Source organism: Miscanthus floridulus, chromosome 8 (assembly GCF_019320115.1).
Source record: "Miscanthus floridulus cultivar M001 chromosome 8, ASM1932011v1, whole genome shotgun sequence".
Classification (NCBI taxonomy): Eukaryota; Viridiplantae; Streptophyta; class Magnoliopsida; order Poales; family Poaceae; genus Miscanthus; species Miscanthus floridulus.
In genome coordinates, this window is record NC_089587.1 from 3,821,424 (window position 1) to 3,836,861 (window position 15,438).

The following is a 15,438-nucleotide window of genomic DNA, read 5'->3' on the forward strand; positions in this document are numbered from 1 at the left end:
TTACCAGGGGCGGATGCTGCAATGCAATCGTCCCTAAAAATGTTTTTTCAAGGACGGTTGTACCAATGTAACCGCCTCTAAAAATATATTTTCAGGGATGGTGTTATCAACCGCCTCTGAAAATCAATTTTAAATTTTTGAATTTGAAATTTCTCGTCAAATTTGAAATCGTGTTTTCCCACCAAATTTTATACCCGATTGCAAATGATTCAAATTAACTTCATAAATACATAGTAGTGCACTAGTTATACACACATGATCAATAAAATATTTGTACATTACAAATTACAAGTCAACATTATTTGTGCTCCTGCCCAAAGAATGAAAAGAAGGTATACATGCATTTTAAGCGAAGGGACTCAAACTTGGGATGTGTTGCATACTCCGAGTCATGATCATAGAATAAGCCCTTCAGATTAAGAACCTCCCTCACCATGAACTTGCAGAAATCTTCTTGAACAAGTTGAACATCGCTTTGGCTAATTACTTCGTTTGGCCTCGTTACTTCATGTTACACAAAAAAAAGGGAACAAATTAGCTAGATTCATGCTAATGAACATATGCATATGATATGGTTCGATAGAGCAGCTTACGTCTTCAGGGTTATTGTGGTAAGTCTCGTTGGCTCTTATCCATTGATATACATAGTAGCCACAAAGCACGCTTCCGGTAGGCTGCCTCGAGCACTGTAGGTCGGTGACATGCAAAAAAATAATCTAGTGAAACACATTGTTCTATATAAGGAATATGAGAAGCTATTTGAGTTAGAAAATAGTCGTACCCATTGATTTACACAAACATCCATCTTCTCCTTCTTCGCTGGGTCATGCTCCCCACCTTCTTTAATGTACCATCTATACATGCTATTTAAGGAACAAAATAATCACTTTCACTATAACGATAATCAGATGAAAAATAGTGTCACAAGTAATGAACTACAATTACTTACGTTTGTAATACGTTGATGAAATTTTGGTACATTTTTCTATCTTTTCTCATAGAGTCAAAGATGGAAATCCTGTCAACTCTCAAATTGATGCTTGCTAAGATGAAGTGATCGTTGCATCAGTACAAAAAAGATAATAGTGTTAATGTAAACCATCTACCAAATACTAATAGCATGAAAAAAAGATAGTAGTCGATCTTACCTGAAATTGTACGAGGCTTCTATATATTGGAATCTCTGATGAGCTATGAACGCCTTCCTGATATATAATGCAGCTTCATTCCTTGCTTCCCTGTATGAAGCCTTCCTAATTGCCTCTCTCGTCTTGCCCTTGACACCCTTAAATGTAGGATGATCATTTTGCCACAATAGAGGTCCAGCATGACGAGCCTCACAAATGAGATTTGGGTCAAGGTATGCGTTCCTCAAGTTCAACTTGGTCGAATCCATCCACTCTTTCCTACATGAAAGTAAGGCAAATGTGTGGTGAAAAGGATAGCACAAGCACATAAAACCAAAATTGAGGATGGATTTAAGAAAACACTACTTACATACACCACAGGGTAATCTGACTTACATCGAGTCTCTTCTGTCGATATAAAAATTGAATGTCCTCAAAAGATATGTTCAGTTTTGAAAATTCTACACCGGTAGCGAATATATTGTTAGCAGGGTAATTCACCGGCACTGACTCTAAGCCAAGTTCTACTGCTTCCAAATACCACATCTGAAAGACCCTCGTATGTAATAACCTCTTGATGCATTCTAGGGCAAAATTAGGTAGGAATTCCTTGCTTGGCACATATTCATAGGGGCACTCGGGATTGTTTTGTTCCATCATGTCTTTAACAAATTCAATGCTCGCTAGGGTTTGGCTCAAACGGTGTTGGCCACCAAAGATTGTTCTAGATCCTTCCTTAGCCATGCTGGCCTTGGCATTTCTAGCTGACGAAGGCACTGCCTTGCCCTTGATTGCAGAAGCATCCTAGGGGTTCTTTTTGCCAAGAGACCTCCACATTGCAGCTATGCTAGCATCGAACGTGTTGCTACCCTTCTCAAATTCTCTCACCATCTTAGGAAACATTTGTAGCTACGGTGGTGGCGTCACTGTTTGTGGATGCGGTGGTGGTGGGGGTGCAACCGTTTGTGACTATGAAGGAGGTTAGGAGCTAGATGGCGGTGGCGGTGGTGGTGCTGGCACGGCAGTTTGTACCTACAGAAGCAGTGCCGGTTGGGCTGGCGATGGTGGTGGCAATGGCAAGGGTGGTGGCGGTGCTACCATAGCAGTTCCTCCCTGTGGAAGTGGTTCCGATAGGGTTGGGGGTGGCAGTGGCAGAGATGGTGGAGCGCTGCCCCCTAACACTTGTTGTGTTCCTTGTTGAGTCTGGTCCTGATGTGTCTCTTCATTGCATGTTTCCTTAAACTCAGGTACTCTCCTTCCTACGATGATATCTTCCATGAATTCTTCATAGGAGAAGCTAAGATTGGGGTTTGCCTGGACTACTAAAACATCCATGAACAGATCCATCATCTGCTGCTCATATGTCGGTGACAACTGCGCACAAGCTTCGCCCGTGGGGCCTATTTCTGCTTGTTCCTCTACCTGAGGCAATTGCAGCTGACGCGAAGCAGAAGGTGCACCCGATAGGGTGGTTAACAACACAATGTTTCATCATTGCCAAGCAATAAAATAGCCTACAAGGTTGCCCAAGACCATCTCACCATCAGGAGAAGGGATCACAACTTCATAATTAAGATGATTCAGAGAAATCGAGAGCACTTCAACCTTGGCATAATCATCCGAAAGTACATTGCTATGCATAGTGCGTCTTGGATAAGCAGTTCCGCTGGCAACCTTTACCGTCTTCCCCTTCCTGTTGTATGGAATGTGCAAAGCACACGGTGTAGGCCTATCAATGGTGTCCACAGGAAAAGTGTCAAGTGTGATTGATGCAACACTACTTGGCACTGGCACTAGAGAAGATGTTGGCTCCACAGTAGACAAACCTTGTGAAGCTTTCAACTAATTAATCTTTTCATCAATATATGTGTCGGCCTTCTTGCAAAGGGTGTCAAAAAGGTCGTCCTTGTAGTGTTGTCTTGTTCTATAGCTACTCGCCTCCTGTGGAAAACCATGCTTAAGTCCCAGCTTGGAGGAGACGCCCCACACATGGCCAGGGTGTTCTTTGTTGCCTAGGGCGACACTAAGCTTATCCACCTCCTGTCTGGGTTTAAATTCGCCTTGCATTTTCTTCTGAGCAAGTGCCTTTATGGCCTCTGCGGCTGCTTCAGTACATGCATCAGGGATTACTAGTTGCCCACTTTCTTTGTCCTTAACTTCCCTAGCTCTAACCCAGTGCTCTGCATGTTCATCAAAGTTCTCATATTTATATGGCACACCAACTTGCCTAGCAGCCTTAGCCTCTGCTCTCCACTTTTCAACCTTCGGGCCATATCCAGTCGAGCCAAGACGGTGAGGGTGAATGTTCTTCTTTGTGAGCTCACTATTCAAGACACTCAAGGCTAAGGCCTCAGGTGTGGACTTCTATTCACAAAACCTTTGCCATTGATCAGGTTTGATCTTCCCAAACTCCTTGAACGGCGTACGACCGTTTAGTCGAAAACTAGTATTTAGTTGGGACCTCCAACCTCAAAAACTTTTTGCCACCTATTTTATTGCCAACTTCTTGACAAGCTCTTCCAAATCAGGAGGGAAACTAAATGCCCCCATCACCTTCTTCCATATCTTGGTCTTGTCTCTATTGGGCACATCGTTCCATTGCTGTATTGACCAATCCAAAATGTCCTGGACCACCGCTCCTATTGCGCTTCCAAAATGTCCTAGAGTGTATGCCATCAAGTTGTATGGGCTCGCCGATAGGGCTAACCACTTCTACAACAATAGTCTATCCTTTAGGGAACTTGTTCCGCATTCTTTGCCCACGCTTCCATTTCTCTCTCTGAGGAGCGGATGATGTAACTATAATCTCTGTTTGTGTCTGTGATTGCTCTATGTTTGCCTAGGCATACGGGTAGACACATGCACCTATAGATATAAAAAAAATAAGGAAAATGCTCACACACTTATGTGAAAAATAAATGTGGTCAACTGATAGCAAGTATAGGCTTACATCCTCAGTCAGATCGTATTCTGGGTCCTCAAGTTCGGCCCTCAAAGCCCTACGATCAGGCCTAGGACTAGGATCTCAAGCTTCTTCTAATGAGGTCGACGACGTGTCGTTGCCGTCATCGTCCGACAACCACTCCAACTTATCTGCTTCGTTTGTTGTCGTTTCTTTATCCATCGCTAACCAATGTGGATGAATTTATCTAAGTCATGACGGAAGGGCGTATTATTATTATAAATATTTAGAAACAAGATTATCATTCTCATATGATATGATTACATATAGCAAAATCAACACATGGCTAATACACATGCAATAAAAATAGTAAAATTTAAAAACTTAGTACATTCCTTTGCTTCATATATATATCTGCTACTCATGCATATAACACTAGTATCTAAACATCAAATGTTATGTAGCACTTCTTGTCTAATACAGAGAAGATTAAAAAGAATCAACTTTTGGTAGATGAACAGGTGGCTGGAGTAGAAGATGGGCAGCGCCGGGCAAACGACGGGCCGAGGGAGTGCACACGCATAGAAGAAGCGGGAGGAGCGCCTGGGGAGCACCGAGGAACCACTGGGGGACCACCGAGGGGCCGCTAGGGGCCTCCAACGATAGGTTCGCCGATGAGGCAGGAGCCGACAGTGCTGGGGAAGCGCTGGGGACCTTCGGTGCCAGGGACCTCTGCTGGGGGAGCACTGGGGGTAGCGCTAGGGGAGCACTGAATGGGGGAGAGTCGGGGGAGCGCCGGACGGCTAGGGAACTCCGACGGCGGTGGTGTTGGACGGAGTACGCGAAAAGGTGCACGTGAAAAATTTTGGCAGCGCTTTGCTACATTATTGAATTCTGGCCCGCCCGGTGACTTAGAATTTTTTTGGCGTTGCATTATAAAGGGCAAGCATCTTCAGTGGCGGTTTTCTTAAGTAAGCCACCGCTGAAGATGATCTTCGAAGATGGTTGACATAAGCAACCGCCACTGAAGATCATTTTTAGGGCGGCTGACGTAAGGAACCACCCTTGAAAATACATAGCAGGGGCGACCGAGGACTTCTGTCCGTCACGTTCAAAGTTTCGATGGCCGAACCGTCCTACCAAGTTACACTAAAAATACCGCTGCTCTCCTTGTCCAGCCTATTGATGTTTTACTCGGCTGGACAGTCCTATGCTCTGTTTCGAAAACTTTAGCACCCTTTGGACGAATTAGCCCCCGTTTGCTAGTGGATAAGGACTTGCCATCCCTGTTGGCCTTCACGCTCGTCGTCAGTCACCATTGTCGTCGCCCGGTGCTCCAAATCTCCCCGATCGACCACCTAGGCCTACCCCCACCATTCCTCTCCCCCACCCCATTCGCTACTCCCACCGTTCCTCCCCCCCAACCCACCCCCTACCCCACCGTCCTCCCCCACATCTCCTTGACACGCCGGCAAGCCACCTCCACGTGCTTCTCCAAACCTCCTCCATGCCCTGGTAAGCTATATCTAGTATTATTACGTATTTGTTTCTCTCATTAATATTAACTTCTTGCATTTACCTAATGGATATATTTTCCTTGATATAAACTAGTTTATTAATTATCTCATGCAATAATATTTCTTGTATAATAATATATGTAGATGCAGATTTAGAAATTATTTAAATAATAATGGAGTTTGGTAATTAAACTAAATTTTAGGAGTTTACTTTTTTATTATTTTGCATAATTGTATAGATATGTTCTTTAAATTGTTTTAAATGGGTGAATTTGGAGTAACAATATGTGTTACTTTAAATCATTTTTCATAATTAAATGGGCAAATTCATATGTTGCTTAAATGTGTTGCATGAAAGGTTGTTATTAATATCAATTAAAGTTCTTTGACAATTTATATATATATGAATTTGCTTAAACAATTAAAATTTTGTTAATATAAATTTTGTAGTTGATAGTATGCTCTTAAATATAGAACAAAGATTTTTTTGAATTTCCAAATAAAAAATGTTTAAATTTGAGCTCAAAGTTTGAATTCTAAACAAGTTTTCCAAACTTAACCATTTGTGGTTTAAGTCCCTGAAAAATAGTGTTAAAGTTCCAACTTTGGTGAATTATTAAATAATTTTTCATGAATAAAATTTGTACAACTTTTGTTTCATTGTTTGGTGTAATATTTGAGCTTTGATAATGAGCAATTGGTTGATTTATTTGATCACTGTTTAAACACCAATTAATTAGTTAAACTTACTAATGAAAAATTAGTTTTACAAAACCCAAACTGAATTCCAGTTTTTAGTTTGAATGAGCTTGTGTTCTATTCTCTTGATCTCTCTCTCTCTCGATCTATTGACGTGAAAGGATCAAGATGCCCAAGAGAGGGATGAATTGGGCTAATTCTAATTTTTTTGCAATAATTAAATCATATGGTTAGCCTAATTAACCCATTATGCCTAGAAAGTGTTCCTAATTGTTCTACCGTACAAAAGACTTGCAACCTAAGTTCCAATCCTACTCTAGCATGGCAATTTTAAGAATGTAAAGACATGAATTGAATTGCTCAAAGTAAATGCTCAAAGTAAATAGAGATGAAGGAACGCGGTGATGTTTTGCCGAGGTATCAGAGAGTCACCACTCCCCACTAGTCCTCGTTGGAGCACCCGCGCAAGGGTGTAGCTCCCCCTTGATCCACGCAAGGATCAAGTGCTCTCTATGGGTTGATTCTTCGACACTCCATCGTGGTGAATCACCCACAACCGCTCACAACTTGAGTTGGGTCACCCACAAGCTCACCGGGTGATCACCGAACTCCCAATCACCACTAAGCCGTCTAGGTGATGGTGATCACCAAGAGTAACAAGCACGAACTCTCACTTGACCACGACAAGCCTAATGAGAAGGTGGATACACACTTTGCTACTCTTGATCTTCACTAATGATGTCTCTCTTTGAGATTCTCAAATCTCAATCACCTCACTAGGACCTTGCTCTTAGTGGCACTCACAAACGTGTTTCTCAGCTGTTGAAATGAGCAAAAGTACCCCCACACACGAGCGGAGGTTCTATTTATAACACCGACTGAAAAATGAACCGTTATGTGCCTCTGCGGGGTGATCGGACACTCCGGTCATGTTGACCGAACGCACCGGTCAGTATACCCTGAGCTCTAGTGGTTATGAGTTGACCGGAAGCTGGCAGCATCCGATCAACACTGACCAGACGCGTCCGGTCATGTTTTCCCCTCACTGGAACCTTACTGATGTCGATCGGACATTAGACCCCTAGAGTCTGGTCACTTGCTGAGCAGCGTCCGGTTAGTAACTGGAACCTGATCAGCATCCGGTCAGCATTGACCGGACGTGTCCGATCAGGATTCTCCCTCTCTGGGACCTTACTGGAGTCGATCGGACGCTGGCCTTCAGCGTCCGATGCCATGACCTCACAGCGTCCGGTCATTTCTAGATGATTTCACCTTGGTCAAATGAACTGACCGGACTCTGAGCTAGCGTCCGGTCACACCAGAGCCAGCGTCCGGTCAGTATTTGACCCTCCATTCACTTTCAACTCTCAATCATTTGTGAATGAAGTTTGCTCTAATGGATCAAAGGGCTATTGTGGAGCTACCTAGTGCTAGTTTTAACAAGTGTGCACCACACCTAACTCACTAGACTCACCTAGGTCAAGCTACCCATTCATACCCCCCTTAATAGTACGGCCAAAGGAAAAACCAAGTCCTATACTACTCTAAGTGTCTCTCCAACTCCAATCGACACTTAGAACTAGTCTATCCTTAACCTTGTCGTCCATCCTTTGAAAACTGAAACGATTTCCATCATAGGGGCATGACAACCATGATTGCCCAATCGATCTCCATTACTGTAACCTAACTCAATTGTTTCTGCAAAACACACGTTAGTCACAGTAATCACGTATTGTCATTAATCACCGAAACCCAACTAGGGGCCTAGATGCTTTCATGTTGGTCATTAAAGAAAAGTTGGAGATCTCATTAAGATGAACAACTTTGATTTTTGGAGATGATCAAGTTTTTGCACGAAATCAAGAGAAAAAAGGGGGGAAAAGTTGAGCTGTCAGTTATGAACAGTAACACCAGGAAGAGCTGTCTGCCTGCTTCACCTTTGTGCGCTGTCCATGGCGCCTTCACGACATTTCTCCACACGTGGCCACATCTCCATCTACGTCATCGCTCGAGTGGGAGTTGGAGAAGCCCAGAAGCGTCCTCCGCGCCCTCCACTCGACGCGTGTCCTAGCCGCCGCTCATTTGCTAGACATGGACGCTGTAACACCTCGGTGTTAAGCATGCATTACCATTTCATCCCATGAGCATGATCATCATCACCTCATTGCATAAGCATCATTCATGCATTTCATTTTGAAAGAAATGAAGTATCATTTCATGTGGTGCTTAAGTTGATTGAAATTCATTATGTTTAAAACAATGTGAAATGCCATGCTCATGTTTGGATGCCATAGATCCTTGTTTTGATCACTAAGATAGCTCATAAATATTTAGGATACAAATTGGAGCAAAGTTCATATTTAAATTTTTACCAAATTTTGCCTTTAAAAATAATTCTTCAAAATTAGGGTTTTGAATTAAAATTGATTTTATTTTGTAATTCAAAATCTATTTGGAATTGGACTTTGGTCATAAAAGCAAAGTTATAGATCTTGAAAAATGGAACAACTTTTATTTTAACACCAACTTTTGAAACTACTTTGAAATGGTTCAAAAATTCATTTGAATGAAAAAGGAATTGAAAATAATTGGAAAAAGAACATTTTTCCTTAAATGGGCCTTGCGCCTCGCCTTCGGCCCAGCTGCGCAAGGCAGCCCGGCCTGCTCAGCACCGCGCCCCTGCTCCCACGCGCCGCGCCCGTCGCCGCGCACTCACCCTACCGCGCCAGGGCACGCACACCGCGTGGCCGCCATGCGCCGGTGAGCACGCTGCGCGGCACCGCCGGCCTGCCCCGCGCCCCTCCTATCGCGCCTTCATCTGCCCGACCGCGCTATGCTCCTCCTCACTCCCCCACTTCCCTCTTCACTCCGCTAGCAGCAGCGCAGCAGCAGCAGCAACTCACGTGCACACGCTCGCCTCCGTCACTGCGCGCCTCGCCGAAACTAGCTCGCCCGGCCGCCCCAGCTCGCCCTAGGCCGCTCCATATCGCCAGCAGCACCGCCTCCACCTCTCGCAACCGGTGCTCGCGTCAGTTCGCTGTGGTAAGTCTTCTCCGGCCGGTAATTCCTCACCGAAGTAAGCTCTTCCTCGCTGGAGCTTGGCTCCGCGTGGATAGCCCCTCTCCACTCCACCTCTCTCCTTCCTTTCGAGCGCATGAGCATCGCCTTACCGTCGCGAAACTCTTGCGCGCCTCCCCGTGCCCTGCCGTGGCCGGAGTCGGCGTACCGCCGACGAGCCACGCCTCTGCTCCACCATGCGCGCCGTCGAGCTCCATTTCGAGCTCCTCCCGTGCCTTCTCTTGGTGCACCGCGTCGCCTCGTCGCGGGTGAGCTGCTGGTGGTGACTGCACCGCCGGCTAGCTCACCGTCGGTGAGAGCCGACCGGTCAGCTCCGCCCCTGTCTCGGTCTGATCGATAGGTGGGGGCCGTTGACCATGGGGGCCCACTCGTCAGTGCCCTGACTCGGGTCTGGGTGCACAGCACCGGGTGCACCCAGCATTTTCATCGGCTGATTTTTGAAAGTATTTAAGAAATAATTTTTAGATTTCTATTTAAATGCTTTGGGAATTTATAACTTGCTCAAAATGGCTCCAAATTTGTTGAAACAAATTTTGTTGTGTTCCTTGTCACCAGATCTACATGATAAAAATATTGCATGTCATTTTTGAGATACTTTAATGTAGAGCTTTATTTAATTCTTGATATTGCTAATATCTTGTAAAATGTTTAGTAAATCCTATATGTATCAGAAAAATATGATTCCAAGTTTGTTACTCTTCTTGTGTAATGTACTTTCTAGGAAAAATATATGCCATGCATGTCCTGTAGAAAATTATGAGGTGTAGTTCAAGTACCTTTAATGGCTGATTTTTGTTATTTTTGCTAGAGAGCAAAATTTGTATAAAACATGCATGTGATAATTTTTGTACAGTGATTATTTACTATTTAGAACCTAGGAAAAATACTAAATTTGTTGTTTGACACTTTTCATAATACAAAGTATTTTCATGCTCATAATTAGGTCCAAGCTTGTCATTTTTGTGTAGGCTATTTCACTTATTCAAATGCCATAAAAATTGGATGGTAGACTACTTAGGGTAGTACTGTGCTATGGTAATTTTCTAAGATTTTTCTATGCTATAAAAATAGATGTTGCTATTCAAACCTGTTATTAATTAGGGTTTAATCAAATGATGCTTTATGCATGATTAAGAAATTAGTAAAGCTTTGGTGTATCTTTGAAGCATTTAATGAGATGTGTTGACGTAGCATATTAGTAGTAGAAGAGAATGCAGTAGATAACATGTGCTTGTAGTACATGTTCTTGGATGATGTTGACTACCTTGCATGCAAGCATATTCATTGTGTTCATTTCATTCGATGCACCTTTTGCATAAGTGCTTACGCACCTGCATCATACAGGATCGCAAACCAAGAGTCCGGTCATCATACATGAGGAGCCCGAGGAGCAGCTCGAGGTGCAGCCGCAAGAAGTGACCGAAGCAGACGAGGAGGACGTTGAGGAACTTCCGGAGTGCCCCGATCATCGCCCGAGCTCCTTCGAGAGAGGCAAGTCCCGGAGCATTTTCTCCCCAGTTTGCGATTATTAATTAATGCTTTACTTTAATTGATGCATTACGTTCAGGAGTTGTTTGCAACCGTTGCTGTATTATACCTTATTTACCCTTGTTATACTATATCCTTGTTACCCTAGTATCCGCAGTCGAGTCAATGCTTAGCTGGCTTAGACCGGTAGAAGTCGGGTGATTTCCTGTCACCTGTGAGCTATAGGTGGTTACCTGGATCTGCTTGGATAACTATGTAGTCATGGTATAACTAAGTGTTAATTTGAAGTTGAGACCAGACGGAGACTTACAGAGTTCTGGACTGTAGTGCTTTCCGTTTGTGTCGATTAAGGACCGACCGTTGTTGGGCCTCAGGTCATGTTGAACGCATGCCTTACATTTAGCTGGCCGAATAAAGTACCTTTCGACCATAAAGCTGGGAGATTATTCGGGCCGAGTAGATTGCCCGCAGCGCACTGTACCGGAGCAGGTGTGGTAGGACACGGGGGCACGATGATAAGACCGAAAGGCAGTCGGTCGGCCCCCGGGTACATGTGGTTCCTAGCAAACTCGAGATTTTTCCTAGATAGTTGACTCGGTGACCGATACCTCACTTTAGCGGGTGAGTGAGGTTTGTGTAAGAAATAAATTACCAGCTGGTTAATAATCGATTCGAATCGCCATCGTTCACTGAATAGTGAACACTTGACTTGAGTTACTTCATCATAGTAATATTGATGGAACACTTGGATAGTTATAATGAATATGACATTATGGAAGTTGTTAATGATCAGTGGTTATCATTATTTGCTTAATCACATGCTTGCTCTAGTATAGGTGCAAATGTAGTCGACAGGTTAATAATAATTAACTTGACAACAATGCTTTTGGAAAGGTTCTTGAAATACTAAAAATGCCTCTTTTTGCAAATGAGTCAGCTACCCTACTATAAAGCCCTTTATAATCCTTGGTGTCACTTTATTTTCGGTTATGTCGGGTAAGTCTAGCTGAGTACCTTCTCGTACTCAGGGTTTTATTCCCACTTGTTGCAGATGGGCATATGCATTACGGCTACTGTATCAACTGCCTTTATCATGCGATGGGTGATGCTTAGGACCATGGGTAGGGTCATTCCTTATGTCTCGTCTAATGCTTTTGTTGGAGATGATCATTAGTTGGCACTGTATTTGAACTCCGTGTGAGTGTGTGGTTTCGAACAAATGGCTTCCGCTACTTCTATTTGAACTTGTTTTGTAATAACTATATTTAAACTCTAATGTACCTATGATGTAAACTTTTATGTAATATATGATGGTGACCGCTAAACTTATTACGATCTTGGCTGGTATGTGAGTTGGTTTGAAATCCTTCGTGATTTCACGGACTACCGGATTATACGGGCTTAAGTTTGCTAAATCGTCTGCTCTGGCGGGTGATTTTCTTACTTAATTTCATATAATTGGTCGGTTCTATTATAGACGCTGAGCCGAGCAACCTCCCTTCGCTCGGTCTCTCTTTCTCTCCCTTTACAACTGCCTATGTCTCGCTTCTGGCCTTTTCCTCGAGCCCACAGCCACCTCCACCCTGCCATGCCATGCCTCTCCTTTCCTCGCCCTAGCTTCCCCTCGCTCTGTGCTGCTGCTGCGCGTGGCCGCGGCAACCATGGTGAAAGGGTCGAGATGGCGACTAGAGGGGGGGTGAATAGTCCTTTTTGAAAACTTAATCACGTTGGCTAACCGAAACAAGTGCGGAATTAAAACTATCGGTCTAGCCAAGACTACACCCCTCTATATATGTTCACTAGCACCTTGCAAAGATACTAATTAATCAACAAAGGTGCCAGGCTAGCTAGAGCTCTCCTAACTAATTCTAGAAGCAAGGTCACACAAACCTATGCCACTAGTACTTTAAGCAACAAGGGAGCTCCTACACATGCTAGTAAGCAAAAGCACAAAGCCAACTAAGCTCACTAGCAATGCTCAATAACAAGGCAACCAATGCTAAATTAGAGAGCGCAATTACTTACCTACACAAACTAAGCAATGTGACTAACAATGTTACGCAAACCAAATTAGCCTCGCAAGGGAGCTACTTCTATGCTACACAAGCAAGAGGGTAACTAGTAAGCTACACAAGCTAACTAATTACAAGAGCAACTACACAAGCTTAATATGTATAAAAGTAATTGCAAGCTTATGTAATGGGGATGCAAACCAACGGGAAAAACAAGGTTGATACGATGATTTTTCTCTCGAGGTTCACATGTTTGCCAACACGCTAGTCCTTGTTGTGTCGACCGCTCACTTGGTGGTTTGACGGCTAATTAGCATCATCCGCTAAGCCCGCACGTCGGGCGCCGCAAGAACCTACCCCTTGAGTGAGGGTAGCTCAATGACATGCTTTACTAGAGTTGCTCTTCGTGGCTCCCACGAGGCGAGCACAATGCCCCTCACAAGCACTTTTTTGGAGCACCGCACAAGCTTCTTGCGGGCTTCCACGAAGACCACCACCAAGCCGTCTAGGAGGTGGCAACCTCCAAGAGTAACAAGCACCACCAGCTTGCAACTCGATCACCTAGTGCCACTCGATGCAACCTCACGATGCAATCGTACTAGAATCGCTCACTCACACAATCAGATGATCACTATCAAGTATGTGTGAGATGGAGGGCTCCTAAGCACTCTCAAGCATGGACACAAAGTCCCCCAAGGTGCTCAGCACCAGCCATGGCTGAAGGCCACTTCTATTTATAGCCCCAAGGGCTAAACTAGCCGTTACCCCATCACTGGACAAAAGTTGGGTCGACCGGACGCTCCGGTCGTGTTGACCGGACACTGGACCTCAGCGTCCGGTCGCCTGATGATAGCCACGTGTCACCTGCGTTCAACGGCATTCTTCCAATCTCAATGGTCATCTTCTGACCGGACACTCCGGCAAAACTGACCGGACGCAGAAGCCTCAGCGTCCGGTCGTTTCCAGTAAGCTTCCCGAGGCGTATTTCTTCGACCGGACGCGTCCGGTCCACCTTGACCGGACACAGACCAGCGTTCGGTGTAATACCCTCGGTACTGTGTAGACCCATCAGTTTGACCAGACGTACGCTGCCAGGGTCTGGTGCTTTCAGACCCAACGTCCGGTCAGTTGACCGACGCCAGCGTCTTCGCGATCAACTCGTTTTCACTTCTAACTTCTTCACCCTTGCTCCAATATGCCAACCACAAGAATTTGCATCCAGCGCAATAGAAAATAGGCATTCCATTTTCTCGAAAGCGCTGAATCCCGGCGGCATTCAGCGCTTTCGGGAAAATGGAATGCCTATTTTCTATTGCGCCGGATGCAAATTCTTGTGGTTGGCATATTGGAGCAAGGGTGAGAGGGACCCAAACCCATCTCAACCCTGCAAACACCACTATGTGTATGTGTGTTAGCTTTTCACAATCATTTCCCAAAGGACGTTAGCCACTCAACTTGCCACGCCATTTGATCCTAGCGACGATGCAAAGTTAGATCACTCGAGTGGCACTCGATGACCGATATGCAAACAAGTTTGCTCCTCTTGATAGTATGACCATCTATCCTAAACCTGGTCATAAACTTCTCTACACACCTATGACCGGTGAAATGAAATGCCCTAGGTTATACCTTTGCCTTGCGCATTCCATTCCATCTCCTCTAATGTTGATGCAACACATGCACCAACATGATCAGCAATGATATGATCCACTTCATATCATCATGTGATCATATTGGTTCATCGATCTTGACTTTACTTGCTCTTCACCGTTGCCATCGTCCATTAGCGCCAAGTCTTGCTCAAGCTTCACCGCCATGCGGTCCATCACTCCAAAGCCTTCGACTTGCCCTTCACGCTTGCAACCGGTCCATCAAGCCAAGTCTTGTCTTGATCTTCTCCACCTTGATCACATGACTCAATGTCATGTCTCATGTGCATTTAAACTCCTTCATCATCACATGTGTGAGCTTTGCAACATTTCCAAGCCATTTTCACCTTCATGGCATATGTTGCTCACACACATGTACCTATGGACTAATTATCTGTGTATCTCATATAAACACAATTAGTCCACCTAGGTTGTCACTCAATTACCAAAACCAAACAAGGACCTTTCACATGGCCGCCGGCACAGCAGTGCCTGTCGTCCCAGCTCCCGTTTGCCTCCAATCCAGTCGGGCATCACCTCGCCATCCCATGCCTCTTGCGCGCGCTCGCCCGGAGGAGCCTAGCTAGAGATGATCCACCGTAGCGGACGCCCGTGCGAGTGCGGCCACCGGCCGTCGTACGTGGCCAGGCAGCCACGGGTCGCTGTCAGCCATGGCCGGTCTCCATGCAGGCGACGCCAGTCACTCCGACAATGCGGTCAGCTCGCCCTCACCGCCACCGGCCGTGCCCCGGCCGGATTCTGGCCATCGCCGGTTGCTCTGCTCTGTCCCTGCGTGCTCTGCTCGTGAAGAAGAGACGGGAAGGAAATAGAAACTCTTTCTTGGTTCCATATGCTTAATAGCCAGAGAGAAGATTTTTCAGATCGAGGCTTGGTTGATTAGTTAAAAATGCAGGGTCCCTGATGCAAATGTGTTTTTCCTTTTCCTGTTAATCTTTTTTCAGAAAA